Genomic DNA, 25,855 nt, shown 5'->3' with positions numbered 1-25,855 from the left:
CATGATACAAATTAAAGCTCCCATTGTCGTAAAATGTACTGTGCAATTTCAGCCAGATCCGACTTCCGGTTCCGAAATTATAGGGCGAAAAAATGTTTGAATCGTCATTCAAAATAACGATGCAAACTGGTACGCGTCGGTACGTGCGGCTTTGCTCCGTTCGTAGCGTGCAGGGTTGCCACATTTAAATCTATATTTTTCAGGTGAAAAATATGTAAATTTGTAAATCGTTTATTCAATTTGTACCTACTTGTTAGTATTATCACAAAATCATGATAACGATAAAAAGTTTATGCAATCACTTGAAAAATTGATTAGATAAAATTGGCCCGGAGGACTAAGTGTGTATGTATGTGTGTCCCATAGGTTACTATTGAATTTCATCATAGGGTAAAGTGTCTTTAAAATTGCACACCGTCATTCAGAGCGACGATGCAAAAGAGTGTGACATTCTTCTAAATTTGGCTCAAAGCTGATTTAATTTGTAGGCTATATTAGTTACTTACTAGCCGAACCGACTTCGGCGACAATTCTTAAATGTCACTTACTCATTTGACTTATTTTACTTTTTAGATGATTAGATCGATTTCCACAAACTTAGGCTCAAATAAAAGTTCCTATAGTCTCATAGGTTCCTGTTTAATTTCATCCGGGTCTGACTTTCACTTCCAGATCTATAGGGTAAAGTATTAACTTGACATAACTGTTTACAAATTGGAAAGGTTATGTTAGTTCATACCCAAAGAAAGTTTATGTTATTCAAGATAAGAAAAAAAATTTTTTCGGCAGAATCTTCTATTGATATTTTTGAAAACATAAGTAATATGAGCACGGCATCATTACATCACTAACTGGATTAGAAAAGGTTTTTCAGGAATGATAGCAGCCGCTTTTTCAGGCGCTCCTGGACATAAATCTCTTGGTTGATAGCTCTCGTTGTGATGAGAATGCCGCTTTTTAGACCGCACGTGTACATGGCCTGCCAGACGAGGTATTTTTTTTTGGGAACTTCGATAGTTTGATGGTTTTGAAACTTTCGGATACCTTTCCTCTTCCCGATTTGGTATAAAACTCTTGTCCCGGAGGCTGCTTGAAATCCGCCTTCACATAAGTTTCGTCGACACAGTCGAACTTTTTTTGAGCATATTTGTATACAACTTTCGAGACCGCTGCTTTGCTGACGTGTTTTGTTTATAATCTCAGTTTGCCACCTTCACCTTCTTACAAGTCAATAACCCGGCTCTTTTTAACCCGCTGCACAGTAGTATGGAAGACTTTGAGCTTGCCGGCGACGTCCCGGATGGAGAGGTTAGGATTCCGCTTGTATTTCACCGCTACCTTCTTCGTCGTCACTGCCACGTCCGGATTACGATTACCGCAGCTACGAAGCTTGCTGGCGGTCGATAGACGCTCCCCAAACACTTTTAAAACATTAGTGACCGTCGATTTGGCCACATCCAGGAATTTTACCAACTTGGCGTGCGAGAACGTCGGATTCTCTTGCTGCGCGAGCAAAATTTTGACACGCTGCTCCTCTTGCTTGGACGTCATTTTTAACACTGTAGAACAAATGGCGAAAACTTATCATAGCTACCACTATACCAATTTTTGCGCGTTTCAATCACACGGCTTATTGAGTGATGTGTTGTCTTGAAAATTAGTCTTCAATCTCGAATTGTGAATCGAGTAAAAATCACACTTTTCAAAAATCATTTATTATTTTCTTTGTATTTTCTCATAGTAAAAAATTTCAAGAATATTCTGTGAGCCTATCGAAGAAAACTCGGCAAGTTATGGGCCTTTATCTTTGCTTATCTCATACTGCGAAGAAGTAAGAGCTCGGCACACAGGTCCAAGATTTCTGCTTCGATCGACCTGAAAATTTAACAAAACATTCATTATAAAAGAATACAAAAGAAAAAATATGTTTTTGTGAAATTGTTAGACCCTACGGGCTCCCTTGAGTAATAAATTGTTTCCCTTGATTTTATAGACAAAAAACTTTGAACGCGTTTTTCTCGAAAGCAGGTTTCGAAAGTCCGTGTCCATCGTCATTCAAAAACTAATGAACCATTTTTTTTCAAACTTTGCACACACTTTCTACATATAAAAAACCAGACCCCAACGTTTTCCTTTTCCTTGTTTGTTATTTTGGGGAGGTTTTACAGCTACAAAATGGCAGACTTTTTCGTAAAAAATCGTAGTTTTCACTTTGAACAACCACCGAAAATTCAAAAAATTAAAAAAAAAAACAGAAACGTTGGAGTGTAGAGAAACATCTACTCTATCTATGCTGCTTTGATTTGTTGACTTCTTATCAGTCAGCGCTGAGATACAGTGGACTCCGCAAATCATGATTTTTAAGAAACGTTCTCAAAAATACCTCTTCACCGACTTATTTCTCAATATTTTTCCACGAAAAAATTACAAAATGTTGTTCGAATGATGCTTTTTATCATGCAAAAAATTTGAATATATTTTGTAGCGCGATAACTTTAATTCTCAAAAATGATGATATTTTTCATCATTTAGACCCAGCAATCCGTTCTAGTTTTATTTATTCTATCAGTTCTTCTGTCAAATTTTTTGTATATTGGAAACACGAGTAAAACACTACTGGGACTGCCAGTTTTTCTTGTTATAAAATCCAGATTGAAATTTTAAAACTGACCTAAATTATGGATCTAGAACTAGTACACTACTGAATATGCCCTTACATGTAGTCTATATTTGCTTGACGAAATGAATAAATAAATAAATAGATGATTAAATTGAACGAACTACATCCTCATCCATTTTAGCCCCCGGTGACTATAATGACTATTTTGAGGCAAAAGACAAATCATTCTACAAGCACTAAAATGATTGTGTTTCTCTTGATGAAAAAAAAATAAATTTGGCAGAGAAATTTGTTTTTCTTAGTTAGTTACACGACTTATTGAGGAATGTGTTGTCTTGAAAAATAGTCTTCAATCTCGAATCGTGAATCGTGATTTCGGAGTGTGGAAGTTTGCATTTTAATTTGCAGCAAAGAATTCTAGAATTTTCGATCGCGTACGGGAACAGATTGAACACATGCATATATCACAAGTGCGTATGCTAATCAACCAAGCCGAAAATCAATTTGATTATAACAAAAACCTGTTTTACTTGATCCAGCTTTGCTAATCAGACTTCCCGGCGTTGCTTTCCGATGCGACAGGTACCTACCTCTCATTTGTGTGCAGACGGCGTAAAGGAACCAGTTGAGCCAAGTCGAAATAATAATGTTTAAATTATTTATGGTAAGGTTCGCAGATTATCAGCACAAGTTATATAACTTTTGGCATTTTCAGACAAATCAAAACAAGTCCCTCGATCGATAGCGCAGGGTTGCTGCGATCGGTTCACAACGGGTGTGCCGGTATTCGTGTGACAAATATTCGATTGTCGAACCAATTTCGGTTGGAGTTGTTGCTCATGACGGAGGGGAGAGAGGGAAGCCTTTCATCGACATCGGAATCATTCGGCAGCAATAAACTTTCTGATAGCGCGACTGTTACCGCCGTACCCGCTGATAAACAACAACAGCAACCGCCTGCTGAGACTACGCTGTTGACATTGGCCGGACGAAAGTTCAGTGCTTAGACAAATTTTTGATATTGGCTTGCAAATGTTCGCCGCTGTGTAGCGCGGTCTTCTTCGTTTGCGCCGCGAAACTGCTATCGTGTTGCGCTTCACACTTCGAAACATTAGTGCCGAGAGTCTATAGAACTGATTATAGTATCATCGTTATTATTATTGCTTCTTATTTTCGTCTCGTTCCGTCGGTGGACTTTTGCCGCACGCTTCTCGCTTCTTCTACCGCACGCACTCTTCCTGGTTGTGTGCAGTCGTGGTCGCCTGCTCGAATGATAATCAAAACAAGAATAACAAACATGTGTGTATAGCAAATTATGGCAATCGAAACACTAAAAGCAACAACAAAAAATACACCCCGCTGGGTGAGAGAGCAGTGGAGTAGGCAGTCGGTAGCGGTCCGGGGTGGTCCTCAGAAGAACGTGTTAACCAAGACAACGGCGGCGGTACATATACGGGGGCAGTGATGATGGTGAGGGGGGCTAGTGCCGGTACTACAACAGACGATATTCGCGACACACAACCGCAACCGCTGCCTCCGCACGCACATCTAGAGACAAAATGATTTTGTTTAGAGGGAAGGGGGGGGGGGGGGGGTGAGACAATCAGAGTTCGGTTGACATTAGGTTCTTTATTAGTTCAAATTCTACCACGTTATTATTTTATAGTTTCTCGACCATATCATTCTCTCACTCTCGCGTTTTCCACTGACGGCTAACCGATGTTGCATTCAATGAATGAGCGTTTCATCAACTGATTGAGTTCAATTGTGTCCGCGTAGAGGAGATTTTTTGTTCGCTATGCTGGACGGCTGACGACGACAACACGGTGACAATGTAACCGGCGGTAAATGAAGACTAGTTCCTTAACACATGAGAGAACAGCAGCGAGTAGACAAACGACATCATCTCATCGGGCCATCATCAGCAGCAGCCACAGGTTTTTCACTATCTGCTGCCATCATTGCAGTGGCAGTCGCAGCAGCAGCAGTAAAGTAGCGTTTCGGGGCAGAACTGGATCTGACAGCTTTGTCATGATGGGGCATCGTCATCTCGGTTCTCTTTTCATTTCACCTTCTCGGTGGCCCCAGTCTATTATCTATGATGCACAAACCCCCCCGGCCCTCCTCAGTTCATCTTGATTTTGAAGAAGCTTTGAAGGAACTCGCAAGGATTCCACCGAACACGAACGGAAGAAACTCAACACCAAGATTGAGGATTGAAGAGCAGCAGTGAACACAGGACATCGTTATGCGGTGGATTTCCTCTCAACCCGTGCACACAATCTTGCGATGCGAGCAGCTCGTCGTCGTCATGCCACCAACATCTTGACACGGAATCAAAGGCTTATGACATCATCGATTGGAGTAGTAGCACTCGATTTTTTTCTCCTCTCTCTCTCCATCTCGTTATCTCGGTGTGCTGTAGGTTCACTGGTCGGTCAGCAAGTGCATCGGAAGCGTTGGTAATTTGATGAATTAGTAAAATAATCGATTCATTTTGCCATCGATTCGGGTTGAAGATATTGGGAAAACAAAACTTCACAACAACTCATCTCAATTTGCATAGTCGCTTCCAAAGATTCCTGTCGTTCGTTCCGGTCATTGAATTAAATTGATTACTTTGTATGCAGAAAGCTGTTTTTTGTTTACTACATAATAACGAATAACCACTTACTGCTCTTTTTTTGTGCAGGCATTGGTTGCTTGATTCGTGTTTTTTTTTCTTCATTCAATGTGAATCCAATGTTGAAATATTTCAACACGATGTCAACTTCCCTTTTCCGGGTAGATCTAGTTAGCCGTGTGGGGAAATCTATCGCAGCAGCAGTTCGAAAGTTGAATTAGTTGAACACAATCATTCCAGCACCGCTCTAACATTTCAATACCACTTTTGAAAAACGATTTATTTTTTGCCTCAAAATAGGCCTCAGTTTCAACGATACCCGGCCTCAGTTTCGTGCGAAATTTCTTACCGGCGAGCATTTTTTCTGGTCTGCAAACAGTCAGTAGTCGCTGGGAATTAAATCTGGCGAATACGGTGGATGTGGGAGCAATTCGAAGGTCAATTCATGTAGTTTTGCCATTGTTTTGATTGACTTGTGATACGGTTCCCGATCAGATGGTATTAACAGAATTATAACAACAGGAGTAATTTATTTCAGAAATATTTTGTATCAAATTTTGAAATGTTTTTGGCTGGTAAGTTGTTAAAATAACAAAAATCATAACAAAAAAGACTCTATGCGGGAACAAAATCGTAACAGATTTTGAAACGTTCGTATCACAATTGTTATTGAATTTGATATAACTACAAAAGTCCGAAAGCAGACATTCATAGCAATAGTTGCTATAAATTAGATAGAAAATTTAACACAGAAAAACTATATCACTGCCAACTGTTAGCATCGTTTCAATCCAAAATATTTGAATGATTTCTTTTATTAAATGAATAATTTATTGAGTGATCTGATTTCTTGTTTTAGTTTTTTGAAATTCTGATCATTATATTTCGATATAAATCAACGGAAGAACTCATTTTTCCTATTAATGAACGTTATCATGAGTCTTGCAAACGAAAATAAGACATCATAACTGATTTTTTTATTATATTGTTATCATAAGTTTTAACTTTCAACTGTTTTCATTTGTTAAATATCTCAAAATAACACAAATTGTTATAGATATCAACTGTTGATATACTTGTGTTATGATTTTGTTATGTGCATCTGATCGGGTTTGTTGGCAACAGTGAGCAAACGCGGAACCCACTTTGAAAAGAGCTTTCTCTTAGTCAAATGCTCATGCAATATAAAGCCAACACGTTCTTTTGATATCAAGTTTGTATAAAGACTGTCCCAGAAAGTATGGACGCAACCAAAAACCGCTGCCATTTCGCAATGGTTCAAAATCTGTCAATTTTTATGGCTGCGTCCTGTTGTTTACACTCTTCTCTAACCACTTGTGCAGTTGTTTATTCGTTTTCATTAGTTTGTTTCGAAATGCGTGGACAACGTCAAAAAATGGTGTACAAATGGTGCACAGAACGGAAAAATGGAAGGAGTAAGTGAAAAAGCCGTGCGAAATGCAATCAGGAAATTCGGTGAGGATAACACCTTTGAGGATAAACCGAAAACAAGTCGCAAAAAAGGTCCTGCTAACCCTCAGTTGGATAAACGTATACTGAAGGCGTTCGAGCAAAAGAATGAGGTTTCAGTTCGGGTTGTGGCCAAAAATGTGGGCACTTCGAAGTCAAATGTTCTTCGTGCTAAAGAACGTTTGAACCTTCGAACCTATAAGAAGCAGAAACAACCAAAACGTAGTCCGAAACAAGAAGCATCGATCAGAAATTTGAACTGCATAGTCATGGACGACGAAACCTACGTGAAACTCGATTACAAATCCTTGCCGGGACCACAATATTATACGGTGCGAGAAGGGCAAGTGTTAAACAAGTCCTGGACATCGATTGAAGTCGAAAAATTTCGTAAGAAAGCTATGGTCTGGCAAGCAATTTGTAGCTGCGGTAAGCTTTCGAAACCCTTCATCATCACTGCTTCAATGAACAGCGAAATATACATCAAGGAATGTTTACAAAAACGACTTCTACCCATGATTCGAAGCCACAAGGATCCTGTTGTTCTGGCCAGATCTTGCTTCTTACCACTACTCGAAATCAACGGTAGAATGGTATACTACCAAAAATATCACTTTCGTCCCAAAAGACATCAATCCACCAAATTGCCCACAACTTCGACCAATTGAGGAATTTTGGGCATTAACGAAGGCACATCTTAGGAAACATGTCTCGGCAGCCGAAACCATTCAACAGTTCGAAAAAGATTGGAAAAAAATGTCAAAACTTGTCGCCAAGAAGTCTGTACGGAATTTAATGAGGAACGTTCGCAAGAAGGTGTGTGAAGCTTTTTTATGTATTCTGGTGTTACCGCCTCATTTGGACGTTCACTGCGTTCTGCATCATCGGTTTGAAGTCAGCAAACCAACTTTTCTGATGGAGCAAAGTCGTCACTATCACACTGTTCAAGTCATTGCTTCGTTTGAAGGGTATTTTCTCCCTGCTTCTTGATCAGTGAAAAATCAAAACAAGAAATTGTTTTTGATCCATTGTTCTTAAAATAACAAAAGTAACGTTACTCTTAGCACAATAACTCACAAGCTAATGAAAAGAATATCATTATATTTCAACAGCTTTCTTTGAAAGGTTAGTTTCAACTGAACAAAAATGTGACTGCAATAGAACTAGCGCCATCTATGTGTTAGGCCCGGGACTTTTCAGCTCATGTGTTACCGAGAGTAGCACCGATTCAAGGCTTCAGTCTTTTCTTAAGGCTACCTGAATCACTAACAGTCTTTTGAAGTCAGATTTTTAAAGGTTAGTTATACAAAGAGTGATAACCCGAGCTAATTAGTCTTCTTCAAGATTAATAAATTAATCAGCCTTTTTCAAGGCTAACTATCCAAAAAAATATTCTATTCCAAGATTGATTTAGTCTAGTTAATTTATATACTACAAAAAATACCTCAACCCTCATTAAGCATAACTCGGAATATAAATCGCTATTGAGTTTTATACCGATCCGATTTCCGGCTCAGGAATTACAGTGTGATATGCACAAAAAAAATGAAAAAAAATGTCACTCACTTTTCTCAGAGATGGCTGAACTGATTTTCACAAAATTTAGATTAGAAGGAAAGATTTCATACTCCCATAGATTACTCTTGAATTCTATCCGGATCCGACTTCCGGAATTCCGGAATTACAGGGTGATATGTGCAAATCTATGAAAAAATGCGCACTCACTTTTGTCGGAAACTTCTTAACCGATTTTTACAAACTAAGATGCAAATAAAAGGTCTTGAAATTCTTTAGAAAGTCCCCGGAAAGTTGATCCAAATCCGACTTCCGGCTCCGGTATTACAGCGCGATAAATGAAAAATTTTCATTTTCATGAGGATTTTTTCACAAGTGATGGCGAAACGAGGTGCGAATTTTACAAAAACTTACTGGTAATTTCATCTAGTTGGTAGACCTTGTTAGTTAATCGTTATTTAAATCTACTTTGGGACTATTAGTCCTCGGTTTCCGTTTCTGAAAGCTTCGGTAATAGTGAAGAAAAGCTACAAAAACAAGAACTCACTTCGATTTCTCAGCAACGGTTGAATCGATTTTTTCAAATCATGATTCAAATTAAAGCTTCCATTGTCTTAAAAGATACTGTGCAATTTCATCCAGACTCCGACTTTTGGTTCCGAAATTAGATGGCGATGGGTGTCAAAACTTTCAAATTGTCATTCAAAATTATGCAAAACCGGTACGGATCGGTGCGTGCTGGTACGGAGGAAGAAAACACCACCGCCTAAGCAGGGTGCGTGCAGGGTTGCCATCTTTATTAAAGAAAGTTTTTGATTTGATTGAAGTTTGAAATAAAAAATCTTGAGAGAATCTTCTAGTGATCTGTAAATATAAGTAATATGAGAAAGGTAGTTTTACACCACTAGGTGGATTAAGAAAGGTTTTTCTACAAGAACATCTTTTTCAAATGATCATCCAAATGAATTCGTCTTTTTCTTCTCTCTGGAGCATTTCAAGTTAGATGGCGATTTGCAAATAATATTATTATAAATTTAAAATTCAACAATGATGGTAAGTAATTATTCGAATATTTTAAATTTTATTCGATCTTTAAAATCAAGTAAAGATGAATTTTATATTTTTTTTCACAGTTCACAATCAAATGTCAAGTTGAGAAGCGAACCAAAATATTAATTATGTTTACGTTTCGTCTTTGATTCATCAGTGCATAGCAGTTCAAATTTGAACTGCATAATGCAAAACTCGGCAGTTCAATTTGAACCGCTAAAAAGAAGTGAAGTTTCTGCTTTTTGCAGAACACTTTTGTTTTGCATCGAAGTGCAATGTCAATACTGACGTGCCGAACGAAAACATGGTTTCGACAGTGTCTGGCCGATGCAGGTTTGGTCATTCAGGGGTTAGCCAAATTTTGTAATAGGGTACGTCTGCTTAGCGGTTCAAATTGAATTGCAGAGTTTTGCATTGAGCAGTTCAAATTGAACTGCTATACACTGATGGTCGAAGACGAAACGTAAACATAATTAAAATCGGTTGTGTCCTAGCACCAAAATATGTTACCCCAAATACTGGAATGGGTGGAGGAGTTGCTATTTTTTTCTCCAACGGCAGATCAAACATCGAATTTTACCTTCTTTCAATACTAAAGTTGTTGGAAGCTTGGGAATCGAAATAGAAACCATTCATGGAATTTATTTTATCACTGGAACATATTTGCCTTTCCAATGCGCTGGTGGACAAATAATTTTTTTTTAAAGATATCAATCTAAATTTTTTGTAAAAGGAGACCGAAATGCAAAGCATATTTAGCAGAATTGTGAGCAAACTAACCGGAACGGAATAATAATTCATAATACACTCTCTGCTGGTTAGTTTTCAGTTCTATCTCCAAATAGTCCAACGTATTCTTCTTCCATGAGAAACCCCTTCTTCAGTTGACCTGGTTTTAACTGATCATAGTCACATTCATAGTGAACTGATTGGTCATGCAAACTTCAACTGAAATGAAGCAATTGATTTGATTAGTTCTTTATTCAACTATCATAGAGTTGATTGGTTAGAATACAAATCTCACATTGAAAATAATGAGAATCATAAAACTTTTTCGGGAAACTCTGTTGTCATCGATATAGTAATAGGTGCTTCAAATGTAGCTAGGAATCTATCAGTTCTCGAAACTCAACGCTATCTTCAGATGCTCAAGAATGCTCATCGTCGATTCTACAATATCAACGTTCTCGTGACCTTGCTATAAAATCCATAGTTCAGGATTTACAAAAGGAAAGTTTACTCTTTACAAATTAAACCATATTCTAAACCTTTCTGGAAACTTTCTAAGGTTCCTAAGAAACCAATTCCAGCTCTGAAGAAAGAAAATCGTATACTAGTTGTAGCAGCTCATTGAACCCAACACCCTTTTGACCCCACCAGATGCACAAAATGACCTTCGAACCATGAATATTCGGTTGAGTCCCGTCTCTGCGGTTACATTTTCGCGGTTTTCAATACATAAGTGCATTCACATGTCAATTTTTCAGTCTGTTTTCCCCGTTAGATACTAGTCATATCGAAAACTAGCTCAAGACGGCTCTACGTCTTAACAGAGATTAAAACACAAATAATTTATTCGTTTTATTGATGTTACAATAATTTGCCTGGATGCTCTGAAACAACCGACCTACCTAGCAATTAGAATAGCAGCGAGGAAATGATAGATGTTGAAGGTATTCTGGTAACCCCTTCGTTTCTCTGGTAATGTTCTTATTCCACTCAAAAGATAATCCAGTAGGAGGCTCTATTGTGTTTTGCAATGGGTTGTTCGAAAGTTTGTTTTTAACTTTTCCATTAAACTTGTGCTAAACAGATGCAAGCGGAGGGAATCAGTTTTTCTCTGTAGCTGACTGAACAGCTGAAGGGTCCTGAGCAAGGAAAATTATACTACTACTGGCATCCTATTTGACGTAATTTCTAAGTTTCAAACCAGGACAACAAGGGAACGGTTTTTGCTTAATGCCGTTCGTGAGTGTAGAAGATTCTTGCAGCGTTGGAAATTGAGTTATGGTGTTGATTGAATTTTAACATTGAATATCACTTAATGCCATTTTGCTGTATCTATTTCGCGCTCTGTCCAAATAGCAAACATTGATCTTCCATCGATTGTTTCTTAACTCTTCTCGCAACGATTGTGTGCTATGGGAAAAGCGCACTTTGCTTGCATGATGTTTAACGAGTTTCTTGTTTATTGTTTCGCAGTAGTAATAATACGAGATCAAATTGCATGGAAAATCGAATAGAACACACAAAAAAGGCCCAAAAACCGAATCAATTTGAAAATTCGCATAAAAAACTGCTAAACTAAGGAGAGTTTTTCATTGCCAGATATAAGAAAATTTATGAAACATCAAAATCTGGTGTTTTAACCCGAAAATTAAAAAAAAACGAATAAGATTTTTTTTAAGCTTTTGTTCATTTCTAAGACGATACAAAAAAATGGCAGCAGTTTACCGGAAATGATTTTTCCATGTGTTTCGTTTATACAAGCAAATAACTTTAGTCCAGCACTCAGGGAGGTGTTGACTCGATCGTATTCCGATGACCCATTTCGTATAGCCCCGCCTAAATGAAATGTTTGCATCAAATGGATTCAAACATTACAGAAAGACTTTCGATCCCTTGCAATTGGCACGTAATCGAGGTGTTTTTAATCATTGAGTATGGATTCAATGTTTGTTTTCTTACCGTATCGAAACCTTTCAAACGTTCAGTCTTCTGAGCAGCCAATTACACCCTTGGAACATAAACTAAATTCCACAAATGACGCATTTTCCGACCTTGATTGCTCGTGATTTGGATCATTTTGATCGTGAAATAATGAATATTTGACATGACTTTATTAGAATAGAAAATGATAGGTTTCAAAAGTTTTAAATCATGCAAACGATAACAATTTTCTTTTCGAGTGTGTATGCTTTTCTACGTTACAACTATTCGCTCAATATTCTCAGAAATGGCTGAATCGATTGCAACAAACATAACTTCTGACACCGACAAATCGTACTTTTTTCCTGTCGCCTCATTATTCTCGAAGACTACTTGATCGATTTCAAAATTCATAGGAGCCATTGCACAGTGGTGTCCCAATCATGTCAAAACACGCGTTTTTTTATTTATGCTTTAGGGGTTAATTTTGGAACTTTCATGTCTTCAGAAGAATTTCTGTTTGAAATATTCCGCTTCTTTCAATATAATCAAAGTTAACATTATTCCACCTACAAGATCCACCTACAAAATTATTTTGCATACAATACGAGCATTTATGTTTTAGAAAAATTGTAGATCAGTTTTAAACAAGAAAACATGCCGAAGACATGAACAGATTAAAATGCATGGGTGTCGAGATATGATGCACTGTTTATTAAGAACCCCCAAAATCAAGTATTTCCATCATAACTTTTTTCAATGAATTTTTAGAATTTTCGGATGTTCTACAATTATATTTCAATTATCAAAGTACTTTTTTTGTCAAAGACTGCATATTTTTAAGTTCACAAACTAAAAAGTGGGATGTGGAGTACTTGAAATATCCTAAATCGAAAATTTATTTTGATATCAAAAGTTTTAAAATTTCATGAAACGTCGAGATCTAGTCCTAGAAAGTCGATTCTACCAAAAAAAAATTTTTTCGAATTTACACTAAATATCGACGTTTCATGCAATTCTAAGACTTTTGGCATCAGATTGAAAAACATATTTAAGAAAAAAGACGGGTGGGTGATGTCAGATACACAACCGGATGACGTGAATACGAATGAAACTGATAGGTATGCTTTTCTACACTTCGGAAAATATTTCTTTAGTTTGAGCGAATTCTATACACATTTATTAAAAAAAAGTTAAACAAACATAATGCATTTATGTCGAATATTACCAAACATTTGAAATCAATGCATTTTTACATGATTCTGTTAGAAAAATAAAAGCGACAACCGATGTATAACATGTAAAAAATCAAATGAAACCACATATTTTCAATATTTTACAACGCAAAATATTCGTAATTATGTATTTTCGAGACTACCTTTTGAGAAGCGTCAAAACATATTTGGTAAATGGTTGTATCTGTAATATAATAGCGACGTATGAATCAAAAAACCTTTTTTAATCGTCCTAGTGGTGTAATGATGCCTTTCTCATATTAAAGCTTGCTTTAGATAGAATTGGAACAATGACAATTGCCTGTATTTCAGTTATTTATTATTGAATTCAAGATCTTTTTTTATACAATAGTAGCGTTTTCTTCATACTTTTAAGAAAAAATACGGTCACGGTTCGAAGAAATTCTCGAATTTTTTCTGTAACACGGCTCATTAGGCGGCGCACACCTTCTTCGTCCATCGTTTTAGCTATCTTATTCCACCAGGTCGTTATCTGATTGATGTCTTTGACAACCTTTCCCTTTGCCTTGAGTCTCCTCCTCATGATTGCCCAGTGTTTCTCAATAGGGCGGAACTGGGGGTAGTCGGGTGGGTTAAAGTTTTTCGGAACAAACTGGACCCCTTTCTCTGCATACCATTCTTGAACGACTTTGCAGTAATGACAGCTTGCCAAACCTGGCCAAAACATTACGGGATGGTCGTGGGATCGAATGAACGGCAAAATTCGTTTTTGGAAACACTCTTTTTAAAATAGTTCCGATGTCATTGGCCTATTTGTAACGAAAACTTTCGTTTTTTTGCCACAGCTGCAAATGCCCTGCCAAATCATAAATTTTATTGCAAATTTGTCGGCAAGAACTAATTTAAATTTGGCTGGAACATCCCTCCGAGCCGTTGCCAAATAAAATTTTTGACCTGGGATTTGCCCGAAGTTAGCCTTGACATAGGTTTCATCGTCTATCAGAAGACACCCGTCGAACTTAATCAGCACCTGGTCATATAGTTTCCGAGCACGAATTTTGAATACACTATTCTGTTTTATGGTCCGATTTGGCTGTTTGCTAGCTCGATACGACTTGATTCCTTCCCGGAGTCGAGTTCTCCTCACGGTACTATGGGCAGCACCGAATTTTCTGGCCAATTCACGGTCCGACAGATTAGGATTCCTCTTAATCGTCTTCAAAATTTTACCACGCAGTCTCCGGTCGACAGTTCCACTCGGACGATTGGCTTGAGGCTTCCAAATCGTCTTCAAAGTTTCCTTATTCCGTTTGATAACGCGCCATACGGTATTTCTGGGCAATTTCAGCTGTTTAGCTAGCCTAGATGCAGACCACAATGGATTTTCCAAACAACCGTGCACAATTTTTTCGCTCTTCTTTCGACTTCCATGTTGATTGTTTACAAAGTACAATCGATTTGCGGAATGTCAAAAATCATACGTGAAGCTGACAAAATTCCCGACACGTGGGGGCCAAGTACTTCCAAATCCGTCCACCAGGAGCGCCACAATATGAGCAAAAGTTTGTTCCAATTCTAAATGAAGCAAGCTTTACTTATATTTTCAAAAACATAACTGGAAGATTTTTTTTTCAAACTTAAATAAAATCAAAAACTTTCATTGGTATAAACTACCATCATCTTTTCAATTTGTAAACAGCTATGTCAAGTTAATATATATTGGAATGTGGCAACCCTGCATGCTGTACAAAATTAAGAAAAGTGCGCTGTGTTCTAGGCGGTGTTGTTTTCTTCTTCCGTGCCAGCACGTACCTATGCGTACCGATTTTGTATACTTTTATATGATAGTTTGGAAGTTTTGATACTCATCGCCCTATAGTTTCGGAACCGGAAGTCGGATCTGGATGAAATTGCACAGTATCTTTTTAGATAATGAGAGCTTTAGTTTGGATCATGATTTGTGAAAATCGGTTCAACCGGTGCTGAGAAATCGAAGTGAGTTCCGGTTTTTAAGCTTTCATTCACTATTACCGGTTCGTTCGGAAGCGGAAACCGGGGACAAGTAGTCCCAAAGTAGATTTACATTTCCACTTACTAACAAGGTCTGCCAACCAGATGAATTTACCAGTAAATTGTATAAAAATTTGCATCTCATTTCGCCATCACTTTTGAAAAAATCCTAATGAAAATGAAAATTTTTCCCTTATCGCGCTGTAATACTGGAACCTATAGTCAGATCTGGATCAACTTTTCGGGGACTTTAGTTTGTAAAAATCGGTTAAGAAATTTCCGAGAAAATTGAGTTCGCATTTTCTCGTAGATTTGCTCATATTGCCTTGTAATTCCGAAACCGGAAGTCAGATCGATATAAAATTCAATAGCGAAATATGGGAACATAAGACCTTTCATTTGATTGTAAGTTTGTGAAAATCGGTCTTGCCATTTCTGAGAAAATCGATTGACATTATTTGTCACATACACACATACACACAGACATTTGCGGATCAGAGTCATTTCGCCGTTTCGCCGAACGCCGTTTCGCCGAACGCCGTTTCGCCGAAAGGGTTATTTCGCTGAATCACATTTCGCCGAATGGGTCACTTCGTCGAATGCCACTTCACCGGAAGCCATTTCGCCGAATCTTGAAATCGTCCTTAAATCGTAATTGGAATTGATTTAAAATAAAGACAAATGAAAGATGATTGCGTTAACGCTCGTTTTGTTGACCTACAATTGTACTTCTTTACTAAAGATTGATTCTTGTACTCTTGAATAAAGATTGATTCATGAACCTCAGAACGGAGTTTCCAAGAAAACTTATTGACTATTAGCTACTGAGCATCAAAGCAATTGCATAGGTGCTACCAGGCAAATGTTTGTGGTTATTTCCGTTCCGTAAAGTATCTAATACGGCTACGCCGGCGAAATGGCATTCGGCGAAAAGACCCGCCCCGACATTTGCTGAGTCCGTCGAGCTGAGTCGAATGGTATATGACATTACTGTCCTAAATACAATAAGAGATATTCACGATTACGTTCTATTCATTCTTCTACAGGGCAAATTTTGAAAAGGCGTCCCATAGTAAAGTTCACGACCAAACGTTAGCGGAAATGACCGATTGTAGGTGGCAATGACAAGTAGGTGTGGAAAAAAAATCTTTCACTTTACCGAATTTCGCTACCAAGTGCCAAACTTTGTAATCTTTGCTTCGCTTTTCATATATAAGTGCCGATACGGCACACTGATTAGATAATTGATTTAGTCGAAGCATGCCGAGCCGAGAGAATGTTTGCCCCGCACTCGTCATTTCGCTATCTTCGAGTTTGTTTTTCGACAAGGTGTTTGTTAATGTTAAAGGTTGTGTGTCGGTGGCGTGAGGCGAGATTTGTTATGGCATCTTCGGAAGGAACCTGATAATTCTAGATTAGTAGAACTGGAGGCATGACAATTTAGCTTCGTATAATGAGAGATTATTACCAAGTGAAAATTTGCTAGTGATTGGTGACCACCTCTAGAATGTAAACATCTTGGACTGTACGATCTCAAAGTGTGATGCTCTGACATCACTTCCTTGACGTGGTATGGTGAATTCAGCACACCACCACAACACGCCGAAAATTCCATGTATCTTGCCGTGGCCGTACGCCGCGTGGTGATACTTACTTTTTTTTCTCACCACTCGGAGGGGGAGCTCGATGCTCACGGCTTAGCGCGCGTGGCGATCCCGGTCCAACTTTCGACTCTCTTGTGATATCACTCACGCGAGGTTGCCAGAGATTATCATTAAACGCAGCGGTGTGGGTAAACTTGTTTGTGACCAAGTAGTCTCCGTCGTCGTCGTTGTCGGTTTTCGACGGAGCGAAGCGAGTCGCGAGAGTCCGCATCGCACACGCATGGATAAACGCGAGATTCGAAAAACGGTGCTTCGACGTCAGAATCAAAAAAACTTTTCCCTCCTTGAGTTGTTTTGACCTCGCGATGACTAGCGATGAATGTCCCCTGCCGGGTGCCTCCACGGACCCGGGCCGATTCGATCTTACACTCCTGTTCTGGTATCGTGCACCTATCGGGGATCGGTTTGTTTGTGATACATCTCTCTTGCTCTCTCTCTCTCCTGAGCCCCTGCCATGTGAGTTAGTACATTCAGGCCATACCCGGGCGAGGTAGCGGGTGAACGGACGGACGGACGGTCGGCGTTGGGCTGCCTCGCCGGGTGACCTGGGTTGACTTGAGTTTTGTTCTTTTGCTGTTCGGCCTCATAGCGGCCGGTAAAGTGGCAAGTAAGGCTTGTACTACCGCCTAACGATGACTGTGCTATTGCTGCTGTTGTTGTTTTCCTGCTGCATCACAAGTCTCTGAGGTTGCCACAGTCTCTCACAGTCACACTACATAAGGCGATATAGTTTTGAGTTTTTTGGCAAAAGAACAGCCGAATATCTTGATCTCGTGTGTACGAAACAGAACAGGAGGTGGGTGCCGGTAGTGGAAGCGGTCTTCGGTTGGATGAAACTCAGCGGTGGTGGTGTGCGGCAAGATGTGCTGCTTGGCGCTGTGTTCGTGTGAGATCAATTTCAGCTCGGGCGCTGGCGAAGAATCAAAACACATTAGGGCTTTGAGTGAGGTGCGTTTAGTGAATCTGTATTATACTGGATTCCGATTAGTACGCGACGTTTGTTTTGATTCGTTTGTTGTTTCTTTTTATTAGGCCTAGATTTGTCATGCGAAATCTAGTCATGATCGAACTGGACCAAAATATTACGTAACAGTGATGACAAAATAAGAAAAACACCACCGGAGTTAAGTTTTCTATTAGATTCCACGAAGAGATTAGATTTGAACTTGAATACAAATACTTCTTAGCGAAGGTTTTGGTTGTCAAGTTGTAAACATTTTTTGCATGGGTTGCAGCGCTGGTTGATGCCAAACCTAATCCAGCTTTCAACCATAACTGCTTGTCAATCCGTTCGTTTGGACGTCATTGAACTGAAATTCCGGTCAGATTCGAACCTGAATGACTAACAAAGTCATCTCTTAATACAAAAAACAAAATTGGTTGTTCCAATTTTGTTTTACTATGAATACATGGCTACTATGATGGAAAACTGCTGTTGTTGAACAGCTTGTCAATTGACATAGTCCAAATGTGACGGAAAATGCTGACAGGGTTGTGCTTCACTGACAATTATATCATGTTATTTAGGGAAAACATGTTTTAATGTGACGTTTCTGAATATGAAATAACCCAAAAGTAAAACATGTTATTTCGCTTAAAACATGAAATCAGAGTTAAAACTTGTTTTAACTCATAATATAATTTCATGTCTAGATTGGTGATACAAAATTGCTTCGTTTTTGTTAATACTATGTTCACACCGGCCGAAAGTAACATGTTTTAACGATAGTAATATAATGTTAAAACCGCACTGTTCACACTAAGAAAAATGGTTATACCCGTCTGCGTTGCCAGGTCATTTTTCCAAAAATCTGTATTCGGTGCAAAAATCTATCTGTATTATATCGGTATCTGAATCTCTTCTACATAAATAGTAGAAAATGTCACCAAGAGGTGAGAAAAAAAGGTCCCACGACAACTTTTTCTCATGTCTATTCAAGTTAAAAACCAAAATCGGTACTTATCTGTGTGATCCGTGAATTATCGGTGTTTTGGGAGTACGTATCTGTATTGTGGTATAGAGGTAAAAAATCTGTATAAATACCGAGAATCCGGTATAGCTGGCAACGTTGGTACCAGTTTTCAGTTTTGTTTTATTATGATTACATGGCTACTTTGGTGGAAAACTGCCGTTGTTGAACAGCTTGTCAATTGACATAGTCGAAAAGTGACGGAAAATGCTAGCAGGGTTGTGCTTTACTGACAATTATATCATGTTATTTCGGGAAAACATGTTTTAATGTGACGTTTCTGAATATGAAATAACGCAAAAGTAAAACATGTTATTTCGCTTAAAACATGAAATCAGAGTTAAAACTTGTTTTAATTCATAGTGTGATCATAGTATAACTTGAATGTGTTAAAATGAATTTTGGTGAATCAGCTTTTGGCGAAATGATTTTCAGCGCAGTGACTTTGGTTCATTAACTTTGCGTAACTTTGGATATCGAGCTCTGTTAAATCCTTAAAATTGTAAAAGCATGGGAAATTTATTGAGGTCGGAATTTTCAATTTTATTAAAATTGGATTCCATGTTGAAAGTTTGTATCATCTGGTTGCGATGCATCTGGAACCGGGAAACTGCAAACAAAAAGAGTCACAAAGAACGTATGTAAGCGAAAACAGCGATATTAAATGGGAAGACAAAAAAGGTAAAAGATTAGCTGTTCAACAAATAAACAAATAGAAACGTAGAATAGTAGGATTGTTAGAAGTAGAGAATAAAAAAAAGAAGGAGAGTAAAAAAGTAAAGCAAGAGAAAAGCAAAATGGAAGTAAGGTAGGTAATTGGAAATGCAGAGAAGTACACAACTCGAAAAAATCTTGTAGTTTTACATCTTGAAAGATGCACATAAATGGAGCGTCATATTTCACACACACATTTATATTCAAGAACATGTAAAATTGTGTGATTTGAAAACTACAAAAAAATGGAATAAAAAAACAAAAGATCGATAGCAACAACGCGACTTGAACAGAGAAGCATTAGATCACAAAGCACGCCATTTAACCGACTGAGCCACAGAAGCACATATTTGCTTAATTAATAATTGATACATATAAATCCATACAGCGGCTTCTGGTAGCCGAGTGCAAATTACACTGTATGAATGAAATATTGTGTCATTAGACAAGTTAGGTACACACTTCGAAAAAACCCTGTGATTTTACATCTTATTAGATGCACATTTGACATATTAGGTCTTTATGAATTAAATCGTATGAGGGTCTAAGTCACCAGTAAAATTTGTTTTGTGTGTAGAAAAGTTTAAAATGTTGAAGAGTATAAAAGTCACGAAATGAGAACGTAAAAAATGTAAAAATAACAAGGTAAGTAATATGATGTATTAAAAATTGAAGCAGTAAAAATGTTAAAAAAGGAAAATCTCCAAATGTTCTGAATGGTACACGATCTTTAGCTTTACTTTCTAACATATCAGAGACTCGGATGGTTCGCATCGCTGATGCCTAAGTTCGACTCTGGTAGAAGGTAAAAGTTTAGATGCGAGAAGTCTTCTGCTTACTTAAATGACTCTTGTCACGTCTCACATTTCCGCACTTTATCTTCCCATCCTTGCTCTTACTTGAGTACTATGGCTCTACACTTTTCATATTCTTTCTCCTCTCACAATTTCTCGTTAGTTTGGTATCGTCGAAAAGTCGATAAATTGAAAAGTAATTTTGTAATAATGAAAAAGTTGAAATGTGAAAACGTAAAAAAAAAATAATAAAGAGTAGTATTCAGTAAAACGGTAGAAATGTAAATATTTTCAAAAGTGGAAAAAATACTAAAGTAAGAAAGCAAGAAAGTAACAAAGTAACAAAGTAAGAAAGTAAGAAAGTAAGAAAGTAAGAAAGTAAGAAAGTAAGAAAGTAAGAAAGTAAGAAAGTAAGAAAGTAAGAAAGTAAGAAAGTAAGAAAGTAAGAAAGTAAGAAAGTAAGAAACTAAGAAAGTAAGAAAGTAAGAAAGTAAGAAAGTAAGAAAGTAAGAAAGTAAGAAAGTAAGAAAGTAAGAAAGTAAGAAAGTAAGAAAGTAAGAAAGTAAGAAAGTAAGAAAGTAAGAAAGTAAGAAAGTAAGAAAGTAAGAAAGTAAGAAAGTAAGAAAGTAAGAAAGTAAGAAAGTAAGAAAGTAAGAAAGTAAGAAAGTAAGAAAGTAAGAAAGTAAGAAAGTAAGAAAGTAAGAAAGTAAGAAAGTAAGAAAGTAAGAAAGTAAGAAAGTAAGAAAGTAAGAAAGTAAGAAAATAAGAAAGTAAGAAAGTAAGAAAGTAAGAAAGTAAGAAAGTAAGAAAGTAAGAAAGTAAGAAAGTAAGAAAGTAAGAAAGTAAGAAAGTAAGAAAGTAAGAAAGTAAGAAAGTAAGAAAGTAAGAAAGTAAGAAAGTAAGAAAGTAAGAAAGTAAGAAAGTAAGAAAGTAAGAAAGTAAGAAAGTAAGAAAGTAAGAAAGTAAGAAAGTAAGAAAGTAAGAAAGTAAGAAAGTAAGAAAGTAAGAAAGTAAGAAAGTAAGAAAGTAAGAAAGTAAGAAAGTAAGAAAGTAAGAAAGTAAGAAAGTAAGAAAGTAAGAAAGTAAGAAAGTAAGAAAGTAAGAAAGTAAGAAAGTAAGAAAGTAAGAAAGTAAGAAAGTAAGAAAGTAAGAAAGTAAGAAAGTAAGAAAGTAAGAAAGTAAGAAAGTAAGAAAGTAAGAAAGTAAGAAAGTAAGAAAGTAAGAAAGTAAGAAAGTAAGAAAGTAAGAAAGTAAGAAAGTAAGAAAGTAAGAAAGTAAGAAAGTAAGAAAGTAAGAAAGTAAGAAAGTAAGAAAGTAAGAAAGTAAGAAAGTAAGAAAGTAAGAAAGTAAGAAAGTAAGAAAGTAAGAAAGTAAGAAAGTAAGAAAGTAAGAAAGTAAGAAAGTAAGAAAGTAAGAAAGTAAGAAAGTAAGAAAGTAAGAAAGTAAGAAAGTAAGAAAGTAAGAAAGTAAGAAAGTAAGAAAGTAAGAAAGTAAGAAAGTAAGAAAGTAAGAAAGTAAGAAAGTAAGAAAGTAAGAAAGTAAGAAAGTAAGAAAGTAAGAAAGTAAGAAAGTAAGAAAGTAAGAAAGTAAGAAAGTAAGAAAGTAAGAAAGTAAGAAAGTAAGAAAGTAAGAAAGTAAGAAAGTAAGAAAGTAAGAAAGTAAGAAAGTAAGAAAGTAAGAAAGTAAGAAAGTAAGAAAGTAAGAAAGTAAGAAAGTAAGAAAGTAAGAAAGTAAGAAAGTAAGAAAGTAAGAAGGTAAGAAAGTAAGAAAGTAAGAAAGTAAGAAAGTAAGAAAGTAAGAAAGTAAGAAAGTAAGAGAGTAAGAAAATAAGAATGTAAGAATATAAGAGTGTAGGAATGTAAGAAAGTAACAAGGTAAGAAAGTAAGGTAGTAAGAAAGCAATACATTAAACAAGAAAGTAAGAAGTAGTGAACAAATGAAAAAGTAAAAAGTAAATTGCCGAAATCAAAAAAAAATTTGATACCAAAAGTCTTAGAATTGCTTGAAACGTTGAGATTTAGTGTCATCTCGAAGTTTTTTTTTAATCGACTTTTTGGGACTTCGAAAATAAAAAAAGTCCCAGAAAGTCGATTTCTTCAATAATTTTTTTTTTGAAATAACACTAAATCTCGACGTTTCATGCAATTTTAAGAATTTTAGCATCAAAATTTTTTTTTTGATTTCGACAATTTACTTTTTACTTTTTCATTTGTTTACTATTTCTTACGTTCTTGTTTAATGTATTGCTTTCCTACTACCTTACTTTCTTACCTTGTTACTTTCTTACATTCTTACACTCTTTTAAATTGGGCGGCCAGGGATCTCGTCATGATCCAAGCTTGTACGACCACCTTTGAAGCGTTTATACCATACGTATGCCTGTGTTTTTCCTAGATACGATTCATCAAAGGCCTTTTCTAACATTTTCAACGTTTCGGAACACTTAAATCTATTTGCAACACAAAATTTGATGCACGCACGTTGTTCTAAATTTTCATCCATTATAAAAATCGCCACACGAAAATTTTTCAACTTCTTTGTATAGACGCCAAACAAAAACTAATCGTACGATATGCGTCAAAATTTGACAGAATGTGTATAAAAGTGTTGCCAACGTTGAGAGAATAAAAGTTTACCGATTGGACAAGCGCGGGAATTTTAAAATGAAAATTCCGGTTCTATTTTGATCATAAGATATTAGAACTGTAAAAAACAACGTTTTTGTCGGTTACGTCACTTATACCTTCATATCTCCGGAACTAAAAGTCACAGCCATTTGATCTTTGAACTTGATAAATGGCCCGACAGTAGCTTGCAAACGAGCATAAGTTTGTTAAAATCGGTTCAGCCATCTCTGAGAAAATTGAGCGCGTTAAAATAACTTCGAAAGGGGGCACACACACAGACATTTTCCGATCTCGTCGAACTGAGTCGAATGGTATATAACACTATGTGTCTCTGAAGCTCCGTTCGAAAATCGGTTTTTCCAGCAATTCTAATACCTTTCTATAGAGAAAGACTATAAGTAAAACAGTGAGAAATATGTAAACAGTAAAAAACAAATTAGTAAAAACTTGTAACAATCAAAAAGTTAGAGTAGGGAAGTAAAGAAGTAAAAAAACTATAAAATTAGTAAACTAAAAATGGATAACTGACCACCTAACCAAATAATCGAATGAACAAGTGAACGAATGAAAGAATGAATTAGTGAGCGATTGAACGAGGGATACGAGTGAATGAACAAACGACGAAAAAAGTAAACCACTGAACCAATAATTATCGAACAAATGAATAAGTAAATGAGTGAACGAGTTGAAGAGAGCAAGAGTGAACTGAGTGAATAAGAAAACCAAAAAAAAATATAGTAGACGAGTTGTTCAAATGAATAATCGAGTAAATGATCGAACATGAGAACAAGTAAACGAGTGAGCAAATGGATGATAAATTGACTACTGGAAAACTAGTAACAAACAAACAATTGGATACATGGTCATATTGGTAAGTATAAAAATGAACAAATATGAATGTATGAATGCACAAATGGACAAATGAGCAAATACTCAAATGGCCTCAATGTACTGAAGGCCTAATAGTAATTGGACGAACGAATAAATCGATGAATGGATAAATGAACAAATAGAAAAACAAATAAATAAACAAATGAACATATGAAAAACCTGTTTTAATCCACCTAGTGGTGTAATGATACCTTTCTCATATCAATCATACTATCATATATAATACTGTGGTATTCTTCAAAATTATTTTCTTCGATTCTTAAAAGAATAACCGAAATCGGTTTGTTTGACCGTTTACTGATAAAAACTACCAATCGGAAAAGATTTGAGGTCGATTTAGAAATTTTTCTAAGGTTTTTATCCATTTTAAGTGATGGTATACAATTTTTAACACACTTTACCCTATATTTCCGGATCGGATCCACATGAAATTCAGGAATTACGCTTGGGACCTTTCATTTGAACCTAAGTTTGTGGAAATCGGTCGCGCCATCTATGAGAAAAGTTAGAACACATATTTTCTTTTTTTGTACATTTTACCCCATAACTCCCGAACCGGAAATCGGATCCAAATAATATTCAGGATTTTTTATGGGACCTCAAGACCTTTCATTTGAATATAAGTTTGTGAAAATCGGTTCAGCCATCCCCGAGAAAATTTAGTGCAAAAAAACGTTACATACACACATACGCACATACACACACACATATATATATATAAATATATATATATATATATATATATATATATATATATATATATATATATATATATATATATATATATATATATATATATATATATATATATATATATATATATATATATATATATATATATATATATATATATATATATATATATATATATATATATATATATATATACATATATATACACATACACACACAGACATTTTGCGTACTTGACGAACTGAGTCGAATGGTATATGACACTCGGCCCTTCGGGCCTCGGTTCAAAAGTCGGTTTTCACAGTGATTGCATAACCTTTCTATATTAGAAAGGCAAAAAATTAATTATAAAATAAATGAACAAATGAAGGAATTAAAAAACAAATACAATCGAACAGAAATCAAATGGAAAAATGGACTAGAATAAACTAAACAAATGGAAAAATGCAAGGAGACTAACTACAGCAGCTGACCTATGAAAATCAATACACTGAAGTGTTTTTATGCGGGGGATATGTACCGCATAATTTCGGTAATCCGCATAAAAATTAAAAAAAACCTGTTTTAATCCACCTAGTGGTGTAATGATGCCTTTCTGATATCATCAGTTATACTATCATATATAAAAAATAAAATAAATTTCTTCGATTCTTAAAAGAATAACCGAAATCGGTTTTTTTGACCGTTTACTGATAAAAACTATCAATCGGAAAAGATTTGAGGTCGAGTTAGAAAACTTTTTACGGTTTTTCGCCCTTTTCAGTGAAGGTATACAATTTTTAACACACTTTATCCTATATTTCCGGATCCGGGAGTCGGACCCGGATGAAATTCAGAAATTTCGTCTGGGACCACAAGACCTTTCATTTGAACCTAAGTTTGTTGAAAATCGGTAGCGCCATCAATGAGAAAAGTTAGAACGCATATTTTCATTCTTTTGCACATTTTACCCCATAACTCCGGAACCGGAAGTCGGATCCAAATAATATTCAGGAATTTTGTATGGGACCACAACCACACTTAATTTGAATCTAAGTGTGTGAAAATCGGTTCAGCCATCTCCGAGAAAAGTTAGTGCAAAAACACGTTACACACACACATTTTGCGTATTCGACGAACTGAGTCGAATGGTATACGACACTCGGCCCTCCGGGCCTCGGTTCAAAAGTCGGTTTCCACAGTGATTGCATAACCTTTCTATATGAGAAAGGCAAAAAATGGAAATCCTCATGCAAAAACCCCATGTCTCCGGAAATTCGCACAATAAGAATCGTAAAACTTATAAAACCGTATAATATTAGAAATCCGCGTAAAAAAACCACATAACTTTGGCAATCTGCTAGAAAACCGGTTAACTTCGGATATCCGC

At 36.4% G+C, this 25,855-nt stretch overlaps 1 protein-coding gene across 7 annotated transcripts in view; it reads left to right on the top strand.

The window, feature by feature from the left end:
• Positions 1 to 25,855, top strand: part of LOC131436757 (myocyte-specific enhancer factor 2) — a 186,775-nt gene that overhangs the window by 25,850 nt on the left and 135,070 nt on the right. The window lies entirely within an intron of this gene.

This window comes from Malaya genurostris, chromosome 3 (assembly GCF_030247185.1).
Source record: "Malaya genurostris strain Urasoe2022 chromosome 3, Malgen_1.1, whole genome shotgun sequence".
NCBI lineage: Eukaryota > Metazoa > Arthropoda > Insecta > Diptera > Culicidae > Malaya > Malaya genurostris.
This window is presented reverse-complemented; position numbering and strand designations above follow the sequence as displayed.